This window comes from Oncorhynchus tshawytscha, unplaced genomic scaffold, assembly GCF_018296145.1.
Source record: "Oncorhynchus tshawytscha isolate Ot180627B unplaced genomic scaffold, Otsh_v2.0 Un_contig_9030_pilon_pilon, whole genome shotgun sequence".
Taxonomy (NCBI): domain Eukaryota; kingdom Metazoa; phylum Chordata; class Actinopteri; order Salmoniformes; family Salmonidae; genus Oncorhynchus; species Oncorhynchus tshawytscha.
The window spans coordinates 63,879-88,300 of record NW_024609392.1 but is presented as its reverse complement, the minus strand read 5'-3'; the positions used below and the strand labels follow the sequence as shown (position 1 = coordinate 88,300).

At 43.6% G+C, this 24,422-nt stretch overlaps 1 pseudogene; it reads left to right on the top strand.

The window, feature by feature from the left end:
• Positions 1–379: 379 nt before the first annotated feature.
• The window catches only part of LOC121838804, a 55,961-nt pseudogene continuing 31,918 nt past the window's right edge, over positions 380–24,422 (top strand).

Genomic DNA, 24,422 nt, shown 5'->3' with positions numbered 1-24,422 from the left:
AGTAGAGTTTGGGAGAATGGCTGCCCTGAGAGTTCTTAGTTCTGCTTTACATACAGACATAATTTAAACGGTTTTAGAAGCTTTAGAGTGTTTTCTATTCAAAATAATTATTATATGCATATCTTAGCAATTTTGGACAGATTTTTGTTCTGTTTACTCATGGGCAGACCCTCCGAAACTGGAGTATTCTGCACAATCCCCATGTTCTAGTTCATTTTACCAATTACAAATATAAAATAACCATTTATAGCATAACAAACAATGAAACTGACATAAACCAACAACACCATACAATTAGTTAATTATATCTGGAAAAACTACATTCATATATTCTTTAAACAGAAAAGCTAATTTACCAACAGTGGATGAGAGATGCAATGTTTGTCTCTGTTGTGTTGAAGTCCAATCAAGCAGGAGAGACCAGCCTCCCCTGTTCCCAGCTGTGTGTCCATGAAGAGTGACAAGTCTATGGGTCAACCTATAAAGTTTAGAGAGGGAGACTTTTCTACTGAACAAAGGTAAGAGGAACTCATGGGTCCTGGTCAGTGAGTTAAACAACACTGTCTCTAGTCATTTCTCCTCTCCCATTTTCCCATTTATTGTTGTTGTTTTCATAATCCGTAGGCTAATACCATTTTCATAGTCCTAAACAACATCAAACAAACACAACAAGGTATCCCTGTGTGTGTGTGTGTGTGTGTGTGTGTTCATGTGTGTGTGTGTGTGTGTGTGTGAAACTGGACCATTTCTCCTCTCCCATTTTCCCATTTCTTTCTGTTGTTTTCAAATCTGTAGGCTAATCCTTTTGCCAATTTTCAGTAGACCAGTAAAACTGGACAAACACAACAAGGTATCCCTGTGTGTGTTTGAGACAGAGACAGAGACAGAGACAGAGACAGACCAGAGACAGAGACAGGAGAGACAGAGAGCACAACAAGGTAGAGAGAGAGAGAGAGAGAGAGGTCAGAGAGTTCAGATCCTCAGAGAGACAGAGAGACAGAGAGAGACAGAGAGAGAGAACAGAGGTATCACGTCTGGTGAGAGAGAGAGAGAGAGAGAGACCAGAGAGAGACAGAGAGACAGAGAGACAGAGAGACAGAGTAGACAGAGAGAGACAGAGAGAGAGAGGTAGGTAGGTAGGTTGGTTGAGACAGCAGGTGTGAGAGTTCAGAGAGAGAGAGAGACCAGTAGAAACTGGAGACAGAGAGACAGAGAGGGAGACAAGGTAGACAGAAAGACAGAGAGAGAGACAGGTCAGAGTTCAGAAAGACAGAGAGAGAGAGAGAAACTGGATCAGAAAGACAGACAAGGAGACAGAGAGAGAACAGGACAGAGAGAGAGATCCTCAGAGAGACAGAAAGACAGAGAGAAACTGGATCAGCAGAAAGACAGAGAGAGAGAGAGAGAGAGGTGAGAGACAGCAGGTTCGGGACAAGGTAACACATCGGGTGATAGGATCTAAAGAAGGGGATCGCTGCTCTCTGATCAATTTTATCCATTCAAATCTTTCCTTAATGTGAGAATATTTTTAAGATGAATACACAACGTAGATTTTGAGAGGACGAGAGTACTAGTGTACTAATGGTCAATAGCGAATTGTAAATAGGAGTTGTACATCTGTACATCTGTTAGAATCTGTGGAATGTCACTCCTGAACTCAGAGCTACGTGCTACGTGGGCCACGATGTCATCTGTCTGTACATTGAGTCAAGGATACATTCTAAATGGCCATTGGCCAAGTTGTCCTGCAAGGACATAAAGATTTCACTAAATCACAGATTTAGCACGTCATTGCGTACATGTTGTAAAATATATTATAATATAATATAATACAATTGTCAACTTTGTTTTTGTAGTCAAATTCGTTCTGAATTAATCTCCAGTCACAGAGAGACTGATAAACCATGTGATTCTATGTTTAGCAGAGATCTTCTGTGTATAAAGTCACGTGGAAGGGCAAAAAAACATTTAACAACACAATCAGCTGTTCTACGAGTGGTGTTAGATTACTCAGCTGTTCTAGTGGTCTGAGGCAGGTGTTAGATTACTCAGCTGTTCTAGTGGTCTGAGGCAGGTGTTAGATTACTCAGCTGTTCTAGTGGTCTGAGGTGTTAGATTACTCAGCTGTTCTAGTGGTCTGAGGCAGGTGTTAGATTACTCAGCTGTTCTAGTGGTCTGAGGTGTTAGATTACTCAGCTGTTCTAGTGGTCTGAGGCAGGTGGTAGATTACTCAGCTTTTCTAGTGGTCTGAGACAGGTGGTAGATTACTCAGCTGTTCTAGTGGTCTGAGGTGTTAGATTACTCAGCTGTTCTAGTGGTCTGAGGCAGGTGTTAGATTACTCAGCTGATCTAGTGGTCTGAGGCAGGTGTTATGTTACTCAGCTGATCTAGTGGTCTGAGGCAGGTGTTATGTTACTCAGCTGATCTAGTGGTCTGAGGCAGGTGTTATGTTACTCAGCTGATCTAGTGGTCTGAGGCAGGTGTTATGTTACTCAGCTGATCTAGTGGTCTGAGGCAGGTGTTAGATTACTCAGCTGATCTAGTGGTCTGAGTCAGGTGTTAGATTACTCAGCTGTTCTAGTGGTCTGAGACAGGTGTTAGATTACTCAGCTGATCTAGTGGTCTGAGGTGTTAGATTACTCAGCTGTTCAGTGGTCTGAGGCAGGTGGTAGATTACTCAGCTGTTCTAGTGGTCTGAGGCAGGTGTTACATTACTCAGCTGTTCTAGTGGTCTGAGGCAGGTGTTAGATTACTCAGCTGTTCTAGTGGTCTGAGGCAGGTGTTAGATTACTCAGCTGTTCTAGTGGTCTGAGGCAGGTGTTAGATTACTCAGCTGTTCTAGTGGTCTGAGGCAGGTGTTAGATTACTCAGCTGTTCTAGTGGTCTGAGGCAGGTGTTAGATTACTCAGCTGTTCTAGTGGTCTGAGGCAGGTGGTAGATTACTCAGCTGTTCTAGTGGTCTGAGGCAGGTGGTAGATTACTCAGCTGTTCTCGTGGTCTGAGGCAGGTGTTAGATTACTCAGCTGTTCTAGTGGTCTGAGGTGTTAGATTACTCAGCTGTCCAGTGGTCTGAGGCAGGTGTTAGATTACTCAGCTGTTCTAGTGGTCTGAGGCAGGTGGTAGATTACTCAGCTGTTCTAGTGGTCTGAGGCAGGTGGTAGATTACTCAGCTGTTCTAGTGGTCTGAGACAGGTGTTAGATTACTCAGCTGATCTAGTGGTCTGAGGTGTTAGATTACTCAGCTGTTCAGTGGTCTGAGGCAGGTGGTAGATTACTCAGCTGTTCTAGTGGTCTGAGGCAGGTGTTACATTACTCAGCTGTTCTAGTGGTCTGAGGCAGGTGTTAGATTACTCAACTGTTCTAGTGGTCTGAGGCAGGTGTTAGATTACTCAGCTGTTCTAGTGGTCTGAGGCAGGTGTTAGATTACTCAGCTGTTCTAGTGGTCTGAGAAAGGTGTTAGATTACTCAGCTGTTCTAGTGGTCTGAGGCAGGTGTTAGATTACTCAGCTGTTCTCGTGGTCTGAGGCAGGTGTTATATTACTCAGCTGTTCTTGTGGTCTGAGGCAGGTGTTAGATTACTCAGCTGTTCTAGTGGTCTGAGGCAGGTGTTATGTTACTCAGCTGTTCTAGTGGTCTGAGGCAGGTGTTAGATTACTCAACTGTTCTAGTGGTCTGAGGCAGGTGTTAGATTACTCAGCTGTTCTAGTGGTCTGAGACAGGTGTTAGATTACTCAGCTGTTCTAGTGGTCTGAGACAGGTGTTAGATTACTCAACTGTTCTAGTGGTCTGAGGCAGGTGTTAGATTACTCAGCTGTTCTAGTGGTCTGAGACAGGTGTTAGATTACTCAGCTGATCTAGTGGTCTGAGGTGTTAGATTACTCAGCTGTTCAGTGGTCTGAGGCAGGTGGTAGATTACTCAGCTGTTCTAGTGGTCTGAGGCAGGTGTTACATTACTCAGCTGTTCTAGTGGTCTGAGGCAGGTGTTAGATTACTCAGCTGTTCTAGTGGTCTGAGGCAGGTGTTAGATTACTCAGCTGATCTAGTGGTCTGACGCAGGTGTTAGATTACTCAGCTGTTCGCGTGGTCTGAGACAGGTGTTAGATTACTCAGCTGTTCTATTGGTCTGAGACAGCAGGTGTTAGATTACTCAGCTGTTCTAGTAGTCTGAGGCAGGTGGTAGATTACTCAGCTGTTCTAGTGGTCTGAGGCAGGAGGTAGATCAATCAGCTGTTCGCGTGGTCTGAGGCAGGTGTTAGATTACTCAGCTGTTCTAGTGGTCTGAGGTGTTAGATTACTCAGCTGTTCGAGTGGTCTGAGGCAGGAGGTGTTAGATCACTCAGCTGTTCGAGTGGTCTGAGGCAGGAGGTGTTAGATCACTCAGCTGTTCGAGTGGTCTGAGGCAGGTGGTAGATTACTCAGCTGTTCTAGTGGTCTGAGGCAGGTGTTAGATTACTCAGCTGTTCTAGTGGTCTGAGGCAGGTGTTAGATCACTCAGCTGTTCTAGTGGTCTGAGGCAGGTGGTAGATTACTCAGCTGTTCTAGTGGTCTGAGGCAGGTGTTACATTACTCAGCTGTTCTAGTGGTCTGAGGCAGGTGTTAGATTACTCAACTGTTCTAGTGGTCTGAGGCAGGTGTTAGATTACTCAGCTGTTCTAGTGGTCTGAGGCAGGTGTTAGATTACTCAGCTGTTCTAGTGGTCTGAGAAAGGTGTTAGATTACTCAGCTGTTCTAGTGGTCTGAGGCAGGTGTTAGATTACTCAGCTGTTCTCGTGGTCTGAGGCAGGTGTTATGTTACTCAGCTGTTCTAGTGGTCTGAGGCAGGTGTTATGTTACTCAGCTGATCTAGTGGTCTGAGGCAGGTGTTAGATTACTCAGCTGTTCTAGTGGTCTGAGGCAGGTGTTATGTTACTCAGCTGATCTAGTGGTCTGAGACAGGTGTTATGTTACTCAGCTGTTCTAGTGGTCTGAGACAGGTGTTATGTTACTCAGCTGTTCTAGTGGTCTGAGGCAGGTGGTAGATTACTCAGCTGTTCTAGTGGTCTGAGGCAGGTGTTAGATTACTCAGCTGTTCTAGTGGTCTGAGGCAGGTGTTAGATTACTCAGCTGTTCTAGTGGTCTGAGAAAGGTGTTAGATTACTCAGCTGTTCTAGTGGTCTGAGGCAGGTGTTAGATCAATTAGCTGTTCTAGTGGTCTGAGAAAGGTGTTAGATTACTCAGCTGTTCTAGTGGTCTGAGAAAGGTGTTAGATTACTCAGCTGTTCTAGTGGTCTGAGGCAGGTGGTAGATTACTCAGCTGTTCTAGTGATCTGAGGCAGGTGTTAGATCAATTAGCTGTTCTACCAGTGGTTGTAGATTACAAGCGTTTTAATTGCAACGCTAATATTATTACATCCTGATGTCATATTACTGTATTGAATAATTGTTTTTGAATTCTTAAATATTGATGTCACACGTGTATCATTTGTACAGTTCTTTATTAAAAATGCAGTTATTTGTATAAAACCTAGCAGAACTACTGATTCCTCTGAGAGTGAGGCAGATATATATTATTACTGTGTAAAACCTAGCAGTACTACTGATTTCTCTGAGAGTGAGGCAGATATATATTATTACTGTGTAAAACCTAGCAGTACTGCTGATTTCTCTGAGAGTGAGGCAGATTGAGGCAGTGAGGCAGACCACCATCATTTCCGACGCCGACAGAGATGGCCGTCTCGCTTCGCGTTCCTAGGAAACTATGCAGTTTTTTGTTTTTTTACGTGTTATTTCTTACACTAGTACCCCAGGTCATCTTAGGTTTCTTTACATACAGCCGAGAAGAACTACTGAATATAAGATCAGCGTCAACTCACCATCAGTACGACCAAGAATATGTTTTTCGCGATGCGGATCCTGTGTTCTGCCTTACAACCAGTGTAACGGAGTGGATCACATGCAGCGACCAAAAAAAAAAAAAGACTCAGAAAAAGAGGGAAACGAAGCGGTCTTCTGGTCAGACTCCGGAGACGGGCACACCGTGCACCACTCCCTAGCATTCTTCTTGCCAATGTCCAGTCTCTTGACAACAAGGTTGATGAAATCCGAGCAAGGGTAGCATTCCAGAGGGACATCAGAGACTGTAACGTTCTCTGCTTCACGGAAACATGGCTAACTGGAGAGACGCAATCCGAAGCGGTGCAACCAGCGGGTTTCTCCACGCATCGCGCCGACAGAAACAAACATCTTTCTGATAAGAAGACGGGCGGGGGCGTATGCCTTATGGCCAACGTGACATGGTGTGATGAAAGAAACATACAGGAACTCAAATCCTTCTGTTCACCTGATTTAGAATTCCTCACAATCAAATGTAGACCGCATTACCTACCAAGAGAATTCTCTTCGATTATAATCACAGCCGTATATACCCCCCAAGCAGACACATCGATGGCTCTGAACGAACTTTATTTAACTCTCTGCAAACTGGAAACGATTTATCCGGAGGCTGCATTCATTGTAGCTGGGGATTTTAACAAGGCTAATCTGAAAACAAGACTCCCTAAATTTTATCAGCATATCGATTGCGCAACCAGGGGTGGAAAGACCCTGGATCATTGTTACTCTAACTTCCGCGACGCATATCAGGCCCTGCCCCGCCCCCTTTCGGAAAAGCTGACCACGACTCCATTTTGTTGATCCCTGCCTACAGACAGAAACTAAAACAAGAAGCTCCCACGCTGAGGTCTGTCCAACGCTGGTCCGACCAAGCTGACTCCACACTCCAAGACTGCTTCCATCACGTGGACTGGGAGATGTTTCGATTGCGTCAGACAACAACATTGACGAATACGCTGATACGGTGTGCGAGTTCATTAGAACGTGCGTTGAAGATGTCGTTCCCATAGCAATGATTAAAACATTCCCTAACCAGAAACCATGGATTGATGGCAGCATTCGTGTGAAACTGAAGGCACGAACCACTGCTTTTAATCAGGGCAAGGTGTCTGGTAACATGACTGAATACAAACAGTGCAGCTATTCCTCCGCAAGGCTATCAAACAAGCTAAGCGCCAGTACAGAGACAAAGTAGAATCTCAATTCAACGGCTCAGACACAAGAGGTATGTGGCAGGGTCTACAGTCAATCACGGACTACAGGAAGAAACCCAGCCCAGTCACGGACCAGGATGTCTTGCTCCCAGGCAGACTAAATAACTTTTTGCCCGCTTTGAGGACAATACAGTGCCACTGACACGGCCTGCAACGGAAACATGCGGTCTCTCCTTCACTGCAGCCGAAGTGAGTAAGACATTTAAACGTGTTAACCCTAGCAAGGCTGCAGGCCCAGACGGCATCCCCAGCCGCGCCCTCAGAGCATGCGCAGACCAGCTGGCCGGTGTGTTTACGGACATATTCAATCAATCCCTATACCAGTCTGCTGTTCCCACATGCTTCAAGAGGGCCACCATTGTTCCTGTTCCCAAGAAAGCTAAGGTAACTGAGCTAAACGACTACCGCCCCGTAGCACTCACATCCGTCATCATGAAGTGCTTTGAGAGACTAGTCAAGGACCATATCACCTCCACCCTACCTGACACCCTTGACCCACTCCAATTTGCTTACCGCCCAAATAGGTCCACAGACGATGCAATCTCAACCACACTGCACACTGCCCTAACCCATCTGGACAAGAGGAATACCTATGTGAGAATGCTGTTCATCGACTACAGCTCGGCATTCAACACCATAGTACCCTCCAAGCTCGTCATCAAGCTCGAGACCCTGGGTCTCGACCCCGCCCTGTGCAACTGGGTACTGGACTTCCTGACGGGCCGCCCCCAGGTGGTGAGGGTAGGCAACAACATCTCCTCCCCGCTGATCCTCAACACTGGGGCCCCACAAGGGTGCGTTCTGAGCCCTCTCCTGTACTCCCTGTTCACCCACGACTGCGTGGCCATGCACGCTCCAACTCAATCATCAAGTTTGCGGACGACACAACAGTGGTAGGCTTGATTACCAACAACGACGAGACGGCCTACAGGGAGGAGGTGAGGGCCCTCGGAGTGTGGTGTCAGGAAAATAATCTCACACTCAACGTCAACAAAACTAAGGAGATGATTGTGGACTTCAGGAAACAGCAGAGGGAACACCCCCCATCCACATCGATAGAACAGTAGTGGAGAGGGTAGCAAGTTTTAAGTTCCTCGGCATACACATCACAGACAAACTGAATTGGTCCACTCACACAGACAGCATCGTGAGGAAGGCGCAGCAGCGCCTCTTCAACCTCAGGAGGCTGAAGAAATTTGGCTTGTCACCAAAAGCACTCACAAACTTCTACAGATGCACAATCGAGAGCATCCTGGCGGGCTGTATCACCGCCTGGTATGGCAACTGCACCGCCCCCTCAACCGTAAGGCTCTCCAGAGGGTAGTGAGGTCTGCACAACGCATCACCGGGGGCAAACTACCTGCCCTCCAGGACACCTACACCACCCGATGCTACAGGAAGGCCATAAAGATCATCAAGGACATCAACCACCCGAGCCACTGCCTGTTCACCCCGCTGTCATCCAGAAGGCGAGGTCAGTACAGGTGCATCAAAGCTGGGACCGAGAGACTGAAAAACAGCTTCTATCTCAAGGCCATCAGACTGTTAAACAGCCACCACTAACATTGAGTGGCTACTGCCAACACACTGTCAATGACACTGACTCTACTCCAGCCACTTTAATCATGGGAATTGATGGGAAATGATGTAAATATATCACTAGCCACTTTAAACAATGCTACCTTATATAATGTTACTTACCCTACATTGTTCATCTCATATGCATACGTTGATACTGTACTCTATATCATCGACTGCATCCTTATGTAATACATGTATCACTAGCCACTTTAACTATGCCACTTGGTTTACATACTTATCTCATATGTATATACTGTACTCGATATCATCTACTGTATCTTGCCTATGCTGCTCTGTACCATCACTCATTCATATATCCTTATGTACATATTCTTTATCCCCTTACACTGTGTATAAGACAGTTTTTTTGGGAATTGTTAGTTAGATTACTTGCTCGTTATTACTGCATTGTCGGAACTAGAAGCACAAGCATTTCGCTACACTCGCATTAACATCTGCTAACCATGTGTATGTGACAAATAAAATTTGATTTGATTTGATTTGAGATATATATTATTACTGTGTAAAACCTAGCAGTACTACTGATTTCTCTGAGAGTGAGGCAGATATATATTATTACTGTATAAAACCTAGCAGTACTACTGATTTCTCTGAGAGTGAGGCAGATATATATTATTACTGTATAAAACCTAGCAGTACTACTGATTCCTCTGAGAGTGAGGCAGATATATATTATTACTGTATAAAACCTAGCAGTACTACTGATTCCTCTGAGAGTGAGGCAGATATATATTATTACTGTATAAAACCTAGCAGTACTACTGATTTCTCTGAGAGTGAGGCAGATATATAGCATTTGGAAAAAAAACATGATTATTTGTCTCTCTGAAATGAAACCATCAAACTAATACATGTCTGTCATTGAACAATCCCATGCCGTGATTAGATAGTGGAAAAACACCAATCTTTTCATAATTTCTCTAAACAATAAAAGCTAATTGACCAACTTTTCTGAAAATGGATATATAGTGTTTTGGAATGAAAACGTTCAATTGCTTAGTTCATTCCCAACATTTACTATGTTGTATTTTAATAAAAATATATGTCATAAAATGTGGAACCCTGCAAAATGCAGAGCACCAGGCTGGAAACCACTGATCTTAAGCCTTTAGGATTTTCAGGAATGCACTGTGGGGGCACTGTGGGGACAATGTGGGGACAATGTGGGGACACTGTGGGGGCATTGTGGGGACACTGTGGGGACAATGTGGGGACACTGTGGGGTCACTGTGGGGACACTGTGGGGCACTGTGGGGGCACTGTGGGGACAACGTCACTGTGGGGACACTTGGGGACACTGTTTTACTGTAACTGTGGGGACACTTTGAGGTCACTGTGTGGACACTGTGGGGACACTGTGGGGACACTGGGGACCTGGCATGTTTTATTAACTAGTGACCTGGTATTAGTGACATGACATCATCTTTTAGTCTACATTAGACTAGAGACTGAAGGTCTGTGTCTGTTGTCTTGAAGCCCAATCCATCAGGAGAGACCAGACTCACCCAGCTGTCTGTCCATGAAGAGTGACGGGTCTATGGACCATTTCTATGATTGCGAAGATGGAGACTTTTCTGCATTTACAGGGTAAGTAGTACTCATGGTACATACCAGGTATGTATTCACAGAGAGACAGCAGTCTGTCCATGAAGACTCCACTCTATGATACTGCCAATTACATGCAACAAGGGAGACATTTCTTCACCACAGAGTAAATACTCCTGTTATATACCAGGTATCTACAAATCCTAGGGCACAAAACGGACAAGGTTTTAAAAATCTAACTTTTAAAAGTTTGGATTCTGTTAACTCATACCCAAATAATCAAATCAAATCAAATGTATTTATATAGCCCTTCGTATATCAGCTGATATCTCAAAGTGCTGTACAGAAACCCAGCCTAAAACCCCAAACAGCAAGCAATGCAGGTGTAGAAGCACGGTGGCTAGGAAAAACTCCCTAGAAAGGCCAAAACCTAGGAAGAAACCTAGAGAGGCACCAGGCTATGTGGGGTGGCCAGTCCTCTTCTGGCTGTGCCGGGTGGAGATTATAACAGAACATGGCCAAGATGTTCAAATGTTCATAAATGACCAGCATGGTCGAATAATACGAAGGCAGAACAGTTGAAACTGGAGCAGCAGCACGGCCAGGTGGACTGGGGACAGCAAGGAGTCATCATGTCAGGTAGTCCTGGGGCATTGTCCTAGGGCTCAGGTCCTCCGAGAGAGAGAAAGAAAGAGAGAAGGAGAGAATTAGAGAACGCACACTTAGGAAAAGGACAGGAGAAGTACTCCGGATATAACAAACTGACCCCAGCCCCCCGACACATAAACTACTGCAGCATAAATACTGGAGGCTGAGACAGGAGGGGTCAGGAGACACTGTGGCCCCATCCGATGACACCCCGGACAGGGCCAAACAGGAAGGATATAACCCCACCCACTTTGCCAAAGCACAGCCCCCACACCACTAGAGGGATATCTTCAACCACCAACTTACCATCCTGAGACAAGGCTGAGTATAGCCCACAAAGATCTCCGCCACGGCACAACCCAAGGGGGTGCCAACCCAGACAGGATGACCACAACAGTGAATCAACCCACTCAGGTGACGCACCCCTTCCAGGGACGGCATGAGAGAGCCCCAGTAAGCCTGTGACTCAGCCCCTGTAATAGGGTTAGAGGCAGAGAATCCCAGTGGAAAGAGGGGAACCGGCCAGGCAGAGACAGCAAGGGCGGTTCGTTGCTCCAGAGCCTTTCCGTTCACCTTCCCACTCCTGGGCCAGACTACACTCAATCATATGACCCACTGAAGAGATGAGTCTTCAGTAAAGACTTAAAGGTTGAGACCGAGTTTGTGTCTCTGACATGGGTAGGCAGACCGTTCCATAAAAATGGAGCTCTATAGGAGAAAGCCCTGCCTCCAGCTGTTTGCTTAGAAATTCTAGGGACAATTAGGAGGCCTGCGCCTTGTGACCGTAGCGTACGTGTAGGTAAGTACGGCAGGACCAAATCAGAGAGATAGGTAGGAGCAAGCCCATGTAATGCTTTGTAGGTTAGCAGTAAAACCTTGAAATCAGCCCTTGCTTTGACAGGAAGCCAGTGTAGAGAGGCTAGCACTGGAGTAATATGATCAAATTCTGTGGTTCTAGTCAGGATTCTAGCAGCCGTATTTAGCACCAACTGAAGTTTATTTAGTGCTTTATCCGGGTAGCCGGAGAGTAGAGCATTGCAGTAGTCTAGCCTAGAAGTGACAAAAGCATGGATTAATTTTTCTGCATCATTTTTGGACAGAAAGTTTCTGATTTTTGCAATGTTACGTAGATGGAAAAAGCTGTCCTTGAAATGGTCTTGATATGTTCTTCAAAAGAGAGATCAGGGTCCAGAGTAACGCCGAGTTCCTTCACAATTTTATTTGAGACGACTGTACAACCATTAAGATTAATTGTCAGATTCAACAGAAGATCTCTTTGTGTCTTGGGACCTAGAACAAGCATCTCTGTTTTGTCCGACTTTAAAAGTAGAAAGTTTGCAGCTATCCACTTCCTTTTGTCTGAAACACATGCTTCTAGCGAGGGCAATTTTGGGGCTTCACCATGTTTCATTGAAATGTACAGCTGTGTGTCATCCGCATAGCAGTGAAAGTTAACATTATGTTTTCGAATTACATCCCCAAGAGGTAAAATATATAGTGAAAACAATAGTTGTCCTAAAACGGAACCTTGAGGAATACCGAAATGTACAGTTGATTTGTCAGAGGACAAACCATTCACAGAGACAAACTGATATCTTTCCGACATATAAATCTAAACCAGGCCAGAACTTGTCCGTGTAGACCAATTTGGGTTTCCAATCTCTCCAAATAAATGTGGTGATCGATGGTATCAAAAGCAGCACTAAGGTCTAGGAGCACGAGGACAGATGCAGAGCCTCGGTCTGATGCCATTAAAAGGTAATTTACCACCTTCACAAGTGCAGTCTCAGTGCTATTGCATTTTGTATACATTGTTTGTCTGCAGGAAGGCAGTGAGTTGCTGCGCAACAGCCTTTTCTAAAACTTTTGAGAGGAATGGAAGATAGTTTTTATATTTTCTCGGTCAAGGTTGGGCTTTTTCAAGAGAGGCTTTATTACTGCCACTTTTAGTGAGTTTGCTACACATCCGGTGGATAGAGAGCCGTTTATTATGTTCGACATAGGAGGGCCAAGCACAGGAAGCAGCTCTTTCAGTACTTTAGTTGGAATAGGGTCCAGTATACATTTTGAAGGTTTAGAGGCCATGACTATTTTCATCATTGTTTCAAGGGATATAGTACTAAAACACTTGAGTGTCTCTTTTGATCCTAGGTCCTGGCAGAGTTGTGCAGACTCAGGACAACTGAGCTTTGAGGGAATACGCAGATTTAAAGAGGAGTCCGTAATTTGCTTTCTAATAATCATGATCTTTTCCTCAAAGAAGTTCATGAATTTAATACTGCTGAAGTGAAAGCCATCCTCTCTTGGGGAATGCTGCTTCTTAGTTAGCTTTGTGACAGTATCAAAAAGGAATTTCGGATTGTTCTTATTTTCCTCAATTAAGTTGGAAAAATAGGATGGTCGAGCAGCATTAACGGCTCTTCGATACTGCACGGTACTGTCTTTCCAAGCTAGTCGGAAGACTTCCAGTTTGGTGTGGCGCCATTTCCGTTCCAATTTTCTGGAAGCTTGCTTCAGAGCTCGGGTATTTTCTGTGTACCAGGGAGCTAGTTTAGAGAAATGAGAGAGAAATGAGAGAAATGTTTTTAGTTTTTAGGGGTGCAACTGCATCTAGGGTATTGTGCAAGGTTAAATTGAGTTCCTCAGTTAGGTGGTTAACTGATTTTTGTCCTCTGGCGTCCTTGGGTAGACAGAGGAAATCTGGAAGGACATCAAGGAATCTTTGTGTTGTCTGTGAATTTATAGCACGACTTTTGATGTTCCTTGGTTGGGGTCTGAGCAGATTATTTGTTGCAATTGCAAACGAAATAAAATGGTGGTCCGATAGTCCAGGATTATGAGGAAAAACATTAAGATCCACAACATTTATTCCATGGGACAAAACTAAGTCCAGAGTATGACTGTGACAGTGAGTAGGTCCAGAGACATGTTGGACAAAACCCACTGAGTCGATGATGGCTCCGAAAGCCTTTTGGAGTGGGTCTGTGGACTTTTCCACTTTTCCAAAAATTAGAATATTATCTGCTATGACTACAAGGTCCGATAGGAATTCAGGGAACTCAATGAGGAACGCTGTATATGGCCCAGGAGGCCTGTAAACAGTAGCTATAAAAAGTGATTGAGTAGGCTGCATAGATTTCATGACTAGAAGCTCAAAAGACGAAAACGTCATTTTTTTTTTGTAAATTGAAATTTGCTCTCGTAAATGTTAGCAACACATCCGCCTTTGCGGGATGCACGGGGATATGGTCACTAGTGTAGCCAGGAGGTGAGGCCTCATTTAAAACAGTAAATTCATCAGGCTTAAGCCATGTTTCAGTCAGGCCAATCACATCAAGATTATGATCAGTGATTAGTTCATTGACTATAATTGCCTTTGAAGTAAGGGATCTAACATTAAGTAGCCCTATTTTGAGATGTGAGGTATCGGGATATAGCCCACCTATAATTTAGCCCAAACAACTACCTCTTTCCCAACTGTATTTAATTTATTTTTTTATTTTGCTCCTTTGCACCCCATTATTTTTATTTCTACTTTGCACATTCTTCCATTGCAAAACTACCATTCCAGTGTTTTACTTGCTATATTGTATTTACTTTGCCACCATGGCCTTTTTTGCATTTACCTCCCTTCTCACCTCATTTGCTCACATTGTATATGGACTTGTTTATACTGTATTATTGACTGTATGTTTGTTTTACTCCATGTGTAACTCTGTGTCGTTGTATCTGTCGAACTGCTTTGCTTTATCTTGGCCAGGTCGCAATTGTAAATGAGAACTTGTTCTCAACTTGCCTACCTGGTTAAATAAAGGTGAAATAAAAAAATAAAATAAAATAAAATATGGTCACTAGTGTGGTGAGGCCTCATTTAACATAGTAAATTCATCAGGCTTAAGCCATGTTTCAGTCAGGCCAACACATCAAGATTATGATCAGTGATTAGTTCATTGACTATAATTGCCTTTGAAGTAAGGGATGTAACATTAAGTAGCGCTATTTTGAGATGTGAGGTATCATGATCTCTTTCAATAATGACAGGAATGGAGGAGGTCTTTATCCTAGTGAGATTGCTAAGGCGAACACCGCCATGTTTAGTTTTGCCCAACCTAGGTCGAGGCACAGACACGATCTCAATGGGGATAGCTGAGCTGACTACGCTGACTGTGCTGGTGGCAGACTCCACTATGCTGGCAGGCTGGCTAACAGCCTGCTGCCTGACCTGCACCCTATTTCATTGTGGAGCTAGAGGAGTTAGAGCCCTGTCTATGTTGGTAGATAAGATGAGAGCACCCCTCCAGCTAGGATGGAGTCCGTCACTCCTCAGCGGGTCAGGCTTGGTCCTGTTTGTGGGTGAGTCCCAGAAAGAGGGCCAATTATCCACAAATTCTATATTTTGGGAGGGGCAGAAAACTGTTTTCAAGCAGCGATTGAGTTGTGAGACTCTGCTGTAGAGCTCATCACTCCCCCTAACTGGGAGAGGGCCAGAGGCAATTACTCGATGCAGACACATTTTTCTAGCTGATTTACACGCTGAAGCTATGTTGCGCTTGGTGATCTCTGACTGTTTCATCCTAACATCGTTGGTGTCGACATGGATAACAATATCTCTATACTCTCTACACTCGCCAGTTTTAGCTTTAGCCAGCAGCATCTTCAGATTAGCTTCAACGTCGATAGCCCTGCCCCCTGGTAAACAGTGTATGATCGCTGGATGATTCGTTTTAAGTCTAATACTGCGGGTAATGGAGTTGCCAATGACTAGAGTTTTCAATTTGTCAGAGCTAATGGTGGGAAGCTTCGGCATCTCAGACCCCGTAACGGGAGGAGTAGAGACAAGAGAAGGCTCGGCCTCTGACTCCGACTAGCTGCTTAATGGGGAAAACCGGTTGAAAGTTTCTGTCGGCTGAATGACCAACACTGGTTGAGCTTTCCTACAGCATTTCCCTCCAGAAACCATGAGAAAGTTGTCCGGCTGCGGGGACCGTGCGAGGGATTTATACTAACGTTACCATCTGTACTTACTGGTGGCACAGACGCTGTTTCATCCTTTCCTACACTGAAATTACCCTTGCCTAACGATTGCGTCTGAAGCTGGGCTTGAAGCACAGCTATCCTCGCCGTAAGGCGATCGTTCTCCTGTATATTATGAGTATAGCGACTGCAATTAGAAGGCATCATGTTAATGTTACTACTTAGCTTCGGCTGTTGGAGGTCCTGACGAACCATGTCCAGATAACGCGTCCGGAGTGAAAAAGTTGAATGGGGAAAAAAGTATAAGGGATGGAAAAACCAAAAGTATAAACGGTAATTAAAAAGTAAAAACCGTAAAGTTGTCAGGTAGCAAAGTAAGTACATAAAACAGAAAGGAGCCGGTCGGTCACATTTGACTCTGTAAAACCAATATATATTATTACTGTGTAAAACCTAGCAGTACTACTGATTCCTCTGAGAGTGAGGCAGATATATATTATTACTGTGTAAAACCTAGCAGTACTACTGATTTCTCTGAGAGTGAGGCAGATATATATTATTACTGTGTAAAACCTAGCAGTACTACTGATTTCTCTGAAAGTGAGGCAGATATATATTATTACTGTATAAAACCTAGCAGTACTACTGATTTCTCTGAAAGTGAGGCAGATATATATTATTACTGTGTAAAACCTAACAGTACTACTGATTCCTCTGAGAGTGAGGCAGATATATATTATTACTGTGTAAAACCTAGCAGTACTACTGATTCCTCTGAGAGTGAGGAAGATATATATTATTACTGTGTAAAACCTAGCAGTACTACTGATTTCTCTGAGAGTGAGGAAGATATATATTATTACTGTGTAAAACCTAGCAGTACTACTGATTCCTCTGAGAGTGAGGAAGATATATATTATTACTGTGTAAAACCTAGCAGTACTACTGATTTCTCTGAGAGTGAGGCAGATATTATTACTGTGTAAAACCTAGCAGTACTACTGATTCCTCTGAGAGTGAGGCAGATATATATTATTACTGTATAAATCCTAGCAGTACCACTGATTTCTCTGAGAGTGAGACAGATATATATATATATTATTACTGTGTAGAACCTAGCAGTACCACTGATTTCTCTGAGAGTGAGGCAGATATATATTATTACTGCGTAAAACCTAGCAGTACTGCTGATTTCTCTGAGAGTGAGGCAGATATATATATATATAACATTTTGCAAAAAAACATGATCATTTGTCACTCTCAAGTGAAACCATCAAGTAATAGATTTTAAACAAATACATATCTGTCATTGAGCAACACCATGTCATGATTAAGTAGTGAAAAAACACAACAATCTCTTTCATATTTTCTTTTAGATAAAAAAGCTATTTTATGAACGTTTCTGAAAAATGGATATGTAGTGTTTTGTAATTGAACTATTCTTCTGTTTCCCCATCTGAGCTCAGAGTTGATGAGGGATGTAATGTTTGTCTCTGTTGTGTTGAAGACCAATCCAGCAGGAGAGACCAGCCTCCACTGTTCCCAGCTGTGTGTCCATGAAGAGTGACTGGTCTATGCGTCTACCTATAGAGTTTAGAGAGGGATACTTTTCTACTGAACAAAGGTAAGAAGAACTCATGGGTCAGTGAGTTAAACAACACTGTCTCTAGTCATTTCTCCTCTCCCATTTTCCCATTTATTGTTGTTGTTTTCATAATCCATAGGCTAATCATTTTGACCATTTTCATAGTCCTAAAACAATAATAAACAAACACTGTCACGCCATAGACCAATGAGAGCCATTTATTCTCTATGTTGGTTAGGTCGGGGTGTGACTAGGATGGGTCATCTAGGTGATTATATTTCTATGTTGGCCTGGTATGGTTCCCAATCAGAGGCAGCCGTTTATTGTTGTCTCTGATTGGGGATCATATTTAGGCAGCCATTTCCCCTTTGTGCTTTGTGGGATCTTCACTATGTATAGTTGCCTGTGAGCATTATAGCAGCTTCACGTTTCATTTTCTATTTGTTTTCTTTGAGTTTCACTTCATATTAAAGAGGATGGAACTAAACAACGCTGCATCTTGGTCTACTGACTATAACGATCGTGACAAACACAACATTCCCTCCCTGTGTGTGTGTGTGTGTGTGTGTGTGTGTGTGTGTGTGTGTGTGTGTGTCTGCATGTGTGTGCTCTCCTTGGATGTTGTGTCCACAGAAACCAACAGGAGAGATCAGAGTCAGAGATTCTCAGTGGTCAGTCTTCCCAGAGTCATCAAACAGACCTGGCCTCCATATTCAGTGTATGTGGTCCTGTTGTGTACATTTGTTTTTGTTTACCTCAAGTAAAGTTGATCTGTCAATCATTCATTAATGTGTTAATGAGAAGCATTTAGTCTCTTGCTTAACTGATTTATTTAATTACTTCAGTTGCTTGAAGAGAATATTATGACATTTGTGAAGAATGAGCTGAAGATGTTCAAGAGGATTCTTAGTCCAGAACTCCCAGAAGGCTTTGAGAGTCAGAAGCAGGACAAGGAAGTGGTGGATCCTGAAGATGAGAAGCAGGAGAGCAGTGCCAGAGAGGGGGCTCTGAAGATCACACTGCACATCCTGAGGAAAATGAACCAGAAGGAGCTTGCTGACACACTGGAGAAATGTAAGATCTGTCTGCCTCATGTTGAATGATGTTTTATAACATTTAAAAGCTGTAGCTAAAGTACAGCTAAAGTAGCTGTGTAACTCAATGATATTGTAGCAGTCTTAACGCAACACCTAGTGACCTCAACAAGTAGCAGCAGGAATGTGTTGTGGTGATTAATTTAGACAGAGAACAGGAGAGGGAGGGAGAGACAACATAAATAATACAATCAATAAGAATCATAAAACACGGGATGAGATGTTAAAAACTGTCCATTGTGCCAATAGATGGAATGCACTCGCATGAGATTTGCCGTGATGTTGACAGAGTGGCATGGGAGGTTTATTTCTTAGACTGGGGTAAGATGTCAATTTTTGGGACACATCCTCAGTAGTGTGCCTTCGAATCAGTGGGTGTTTCGGCCTTTAATCACTAAACACCCTCATCAAAGGTGGCCAGCTAAAGGGTGATCAAGCCTTAGCTTGTGTCCCATGCCCAATTAAGATGTCCCACGGGACTATGCAAGGCAGGGAGTCCTCTTCCCTGAGCCAGCCATACAGCTGACCGCATACCTCATATGCCCTCCTCAAGTTGGAGGGATCTGAATTGGGTTCTCAGGTGGGGGTGGGGGTCACGAAGTTATAGCCCAGCAAGGGTCCTTCCGTTTGATCCAGATCCACTGGCTGCCTCTTTCAGCTGCTTGAGAAACTGCTCTGACGGTCTGCCGCAGAGCCTGTCCATGGATTCCAAGTTCTTTCAGCAACCTGATGATGGAAGAAGCCACGAATCCTCTGCATCAAACTTCAACTGGCCAGACTTTTGCATTCCAGCCACGCTGAGTTGCGTCTGCTGCCAACTCTGTGTAACGCAGTTTCTTACGCTCGTAGGCCTCTTCAACAGAGTTTTCCCACTGGACTGTGAGCTCTATGATGTACACAGCCTTTCGTGAAGGGGACCAGAGTACCATGTCTGGCCTAAGGCTGGTAGAAGCAGTCTCAGGTGGAAAAATGAGTTGCTGGCCAATATGGACAAGCATCTTCCAGTCCCGGGCCATGGCTAGGTGTCCAGTTTCTGGCTTTGTAGGAGGATACTTGGGCCTTTTCTGTCCCTCCCGGATGAATGTTGTTGTTTTGACGGGATTGCTTGTTTTTGGAGGTAATGAATTGGTTGCACTCCTCTTGGTCTCAAGTGCTGCAGCCAGGCTCTTGAGGACCTGATTGTGCCTCCAGGTGTAGCGGCCTTGTGAGAGGCTGGTCTTGCAACCTGTCATTATATGCCTGAGAGTCGCTGGAGCTGGGCAGAGGGGGCAGGTCGAGTCCTCGCCATACCATTGATGTAGATTTTTGGTGATGGAAGCACATCATAAACAGCTCTTATGATGAAGCTGATGTTGCTTGCCTCCATTTGCCAAAGCTCACTCAATAATACCAATAATAATATAATCAGTCACACCAGTCAAAATAATAAATGATTAAATTAAAAATGTTATAACAGTCCAAATATACTGTAGTTATCAAAACAGACTAATATTAATATCCTCTGTGTTATTTCTAGATTCAGATGAGCTTGCTGTGATTTGCCAACGTGAACTCAAATCTAATCTAAAGAAGAAGTTTCAATGTGTATTTGAGGGAATCGCAAAACAAGGAAACCCAACACTTCTCAATAAGATCTACACAGAGCTCTACATGACAGAGGGTGGAACAGGAGAGGTCAATAATGAACATGAGCTGAGACAGATTGAGACAACAACCAGGAAACAAGCAAGACCAGAGACTGCAATCAAATGTAACGACATCTTCAAACCCTTAACTGGACAAGACAAACCTATCAGAACTGTGCTGACAAAGGGAGTCGCTGGCATTGGAAAAACAGTCTCTGTGCAGAAGTTCATTCTGGACTGGGCTGAAGGAAAAGCAAATCAGGATGTCCAATTTGTGTTTTCATTCCCTTTCCGGGAGCTGAATTTGATGAAAGGGGACAAACACACTTTTATTGAACTTCTTAATCACTTCTCAATGGAGACCAAACAATCAAGAATCTCCAACCTCGACAAGTACAAAGTGCTGTTCATCTTTGATGGTCTGGATGAGTGCCGACTGCCCCTAGACTTCCAGAAGAACAAGATCTGTTGTGACCTCACAAGGCCAACCTCAGTGGATGTTCTGCTGACAAATCTCATCAAGGGAAATCTGCTTCCCTCTGCTCTCCTCTGGATAACTACCCGACCTGCAGCAGCCAATAAGATCCCTGCAGCATGTGTTGACCAGGTGACAGAGGTACGAGGGTTCAATGACCCACAGAAGGAGGAGTACTTCAGGAAGAGATTCAGTGATGAGGACCTGTCCAGCAGAATCATCTTACACATAAAGACATCAAGGAGCCTCCACATCATGTGCCACATTCCTGTCTTCTGTTGGATTTCTGCAACAGTCCTTGAACACATGCTGAAACACAAGAGAGAAGAGATGCCCAAGACTCTGACAGAGATGTACACACACCTTGTGGAGTTTCATACCAAACAGAAGAATGAAAAGTATATTGGGAAAGAAGAGACAGGTCCACACTGGAATAAAGAGAGCATTCTGTCACTGGGAAAACTGGCTTTTCAACAGCTTGTGAATGGCAATCTGATTTTCTATGAAGAAGACCTGAAAGAGGCTGGCATTGATGTCAATGAAGCCTCAGTGTACTCAGGATTGTGCACACAGATCTTTAAAGAGGAATGTGGGCTGTACCAGGACAAGGTGTACTGCTTCGTGCATCTGAGCATTCAGGAGTTTATGGCTGCTGTATATGTGTTCCTCTCATTCACCAACAACAATGAGAATCTAATGGCCAAACCTCAATCAACATCCAGGAACCTTTCTGTGCTGTTCAGAGACAAGCATAAAGTTACTGTCTACAAGAGTGCTGTGGATAAAGCCTTACAAAGTGAGACAGGAAACCTGGACCTTTTCCTCCGCTTCCTTCTGGGCCTCTCCATGGAGTCCAATCAGAAGCACTTACGAGGTCTACTGACAAAGACAAGAAGCAGCTCACAGAGCCATGAAGAAACAGTCAAGTACATCAAGGAGAAGATCAGGGAGAATCCCTCTCCAGAGAGGAGCATCAATCTGTTCCACTGTCTGAATGAACTGAATGACCATTCTCTAGTGGAGGAGATCCAAAGCTACCTGAGCTCAGGAAGTCTCTCAGAACCCAACCTGTCACCTGGACAGTGGTCAGCTCTGGTCTTTGTGTTGCTAACTTCAGAAAAGGAGCTGGATGTGTTTGACCTGAAGAAATACTCCAGATCAGAGGAAGGTCTTCTGAGGCTGCTGCCAGTGGTCAAAGCCTCCAGAACTGTTCTGTGAGTAAATAAAATGACATATAATAACTAATCATCAGGAAGAAATATTCAGTTTAGAGAAAAATATGTATTGTAATATGTATATATTATTATGTTGGAAAACATATTGAATAAATTAATTGATTTTCACATTAGTTGTACAATATGACCATACAATTCTAGGAGACGGAAGATTAATCTATATCTTGTTTGAGAGAATAAACCAAATGCATCTACCATTGTTCTTCTACACTACTGGTGTTAAATTAACAGTGTGTTTGTGAAGTCATGATGATATCTTTGTCAGGCTGTCAGGCTGTGGAGTCACAGAGGAAGGCTGTGCTTCTCTGGTCTCAGCTCTGGAGTCAAACCCCTCACACCTGAGAGTGCTGGATCTGAGTAACAATGACCTGAAGGATTCAGGAGTGAAGCTGCTCTCTGCTGGACTGGGGAATCCTCACTGTAAACTGGAGACGCTGAGGTCAGTATTCCTGTAGTTGGTCAACAAGTGATAACTGTTCACCAGATCCACATTCACCAGATCCACATGTGTTTATCAGACAAACATAGTCCACACCATATGTGTTTGGACAGTGAAGCTTACAGTTTTAAATGTGGTGCTGTGATCCAGCATTTTGGATTTCAGATATAATGTTTCATAATCTAACATTTTATTTGAGGTTAAAGGTGAGAGGTTTTGTTGTAGCCGTTATTTGTTTTATCCATTATTATTCATGATTCATTAATGATCTTTCTCAATCATGGCAGTCACAGGCTGATGTAGTCATTACGTTCAAAGAATATGGGTCCAAATACTATACTTTTGACAACTTTAATACACTATAAGTGAATTGGTCAGATTTAGATGGGACCGATTCTGATTTTCAACGCCGATACCGATTAATTGGCCAAAACACAGTGTTGGAGAAGAAACTAAAAGTGCAACATGTGCCATGTAAAAACGCTAACATTTAAGTTCCTTGCTCAGAACATATGAATGGTTCAATATTCCCAGTTAAGAAGTTTTATGTTTTAGTTATTATAGGAATAATGACACATTGACTATTTCTCTCTATTGGTCCGTATTTTATCGAACGGGTGGCGACCCTAAGTCTAAATATTGCTGTTACATTGCACAACCTTCAATGTTATGTCATGATTATGTAGAATTCTGGCAAATCAGTTTGCAACGAGCCAGGCGGTCCAAACTGCTGCATATATCCTGACTCTGCACAACGCAAGAGAAGTGACACAATTACCTAATTAATATTGCCTTCTAACATGAATTTCTTTTAACTAAATATGCAGGTTTAAAAATATATACTTCTGTGTATTCATTTTAAGAAAGCCCTTGACGTTTATGGTGAGGTACATTTGTGCAAAGATTGTGCGTTTTTCGGCTATGCACTTTTGTTTAACCATCACAAGTTGAAGCAGGCTGTGATTCAATGATAAATTAACAGGCACCGCATTGATTATATGCAACGCAGGGCAAGCTAGTTAACCTAGTAATATCATCAACCATGTGTAGTTAACTAGTGAATATGTGAAGAGTGATTGTTTTTTATAAGAGAAGATTAATGTCAGCTAGCAACTTCCTGACAGGTGGTCAGCCTGTCACGCAGTTTCCTCGTGGAATTTAATCGGCCATAATTGACGTCCAAAAATGCAGATTACCGATTGTTATGAAGACTTGAAGTCGGCACTACTTCGTCGACCAGGCGAATTGTCGTCAACCTCTTTTCAGAATATTTATGACTTCTTCAAATAGGGGGACTTGATACATTTTTCTAATGGTGAAACAGATACAGTGGCTTGTGAAAGTATCCACCCCTTGGCATTTTTCCTATTTTGTTGCCTTACAACCTGGAATTAAAATGTCTATCATTTGATTTACACAACATGTCTACCACTTTGAAGATGCAAAATATTTTTATTGTGAAACAAACAAGAAATAAGACAGAAAAACTGAAAACGTGTGTGTGCATAACTATTCACCCCCCCTCCAGTGCATAACTATTCACCCCCTCCAGTGCATAACTATTCACCGCCCTCCAGTGCATAACTATTCACCCCCTCCAGTGCATAACTATTCACCCCCTCCAGTGCATAACTATTCACCCCCGCCAGTGCATAACTATTCACCCCCAAAGTCAATACTTTGTAGAGCCACCTTTTGCAGCAATTACAGCTGTAAGTCTCTTGGGGTATGTCTCTATAAGGTTGGCACATCCAGCTCCTTCAAGTTGGAATGGTTCTGCTGGTGTACAGCAATCTTTAAGTCATACTACAGATTCTCAATTGGATTGAGGTCTGGGCTTTGACTAGGCCATTCCAATACATTTAAAATGTTTCCCCTGAAACCACGAGTGTTGCTTTAGCAGTATGCTTAGGGGCATTGTCCTGCTGGAATGTAAACCTCCATCCCAGTCTCAAATCTCTGGAAGACTGAAACAGGTTTCCCTCAAGAATTCCCTGCTGGTGACACCCCACAGCATGATGCTGCCACCACCATGCTTCACTGTGGGGATGGTATTCTAGGGGTGATAGCGTTTTCTTGATGAACAAAAGGCTCAATTTTAGGCTCATCTGACCA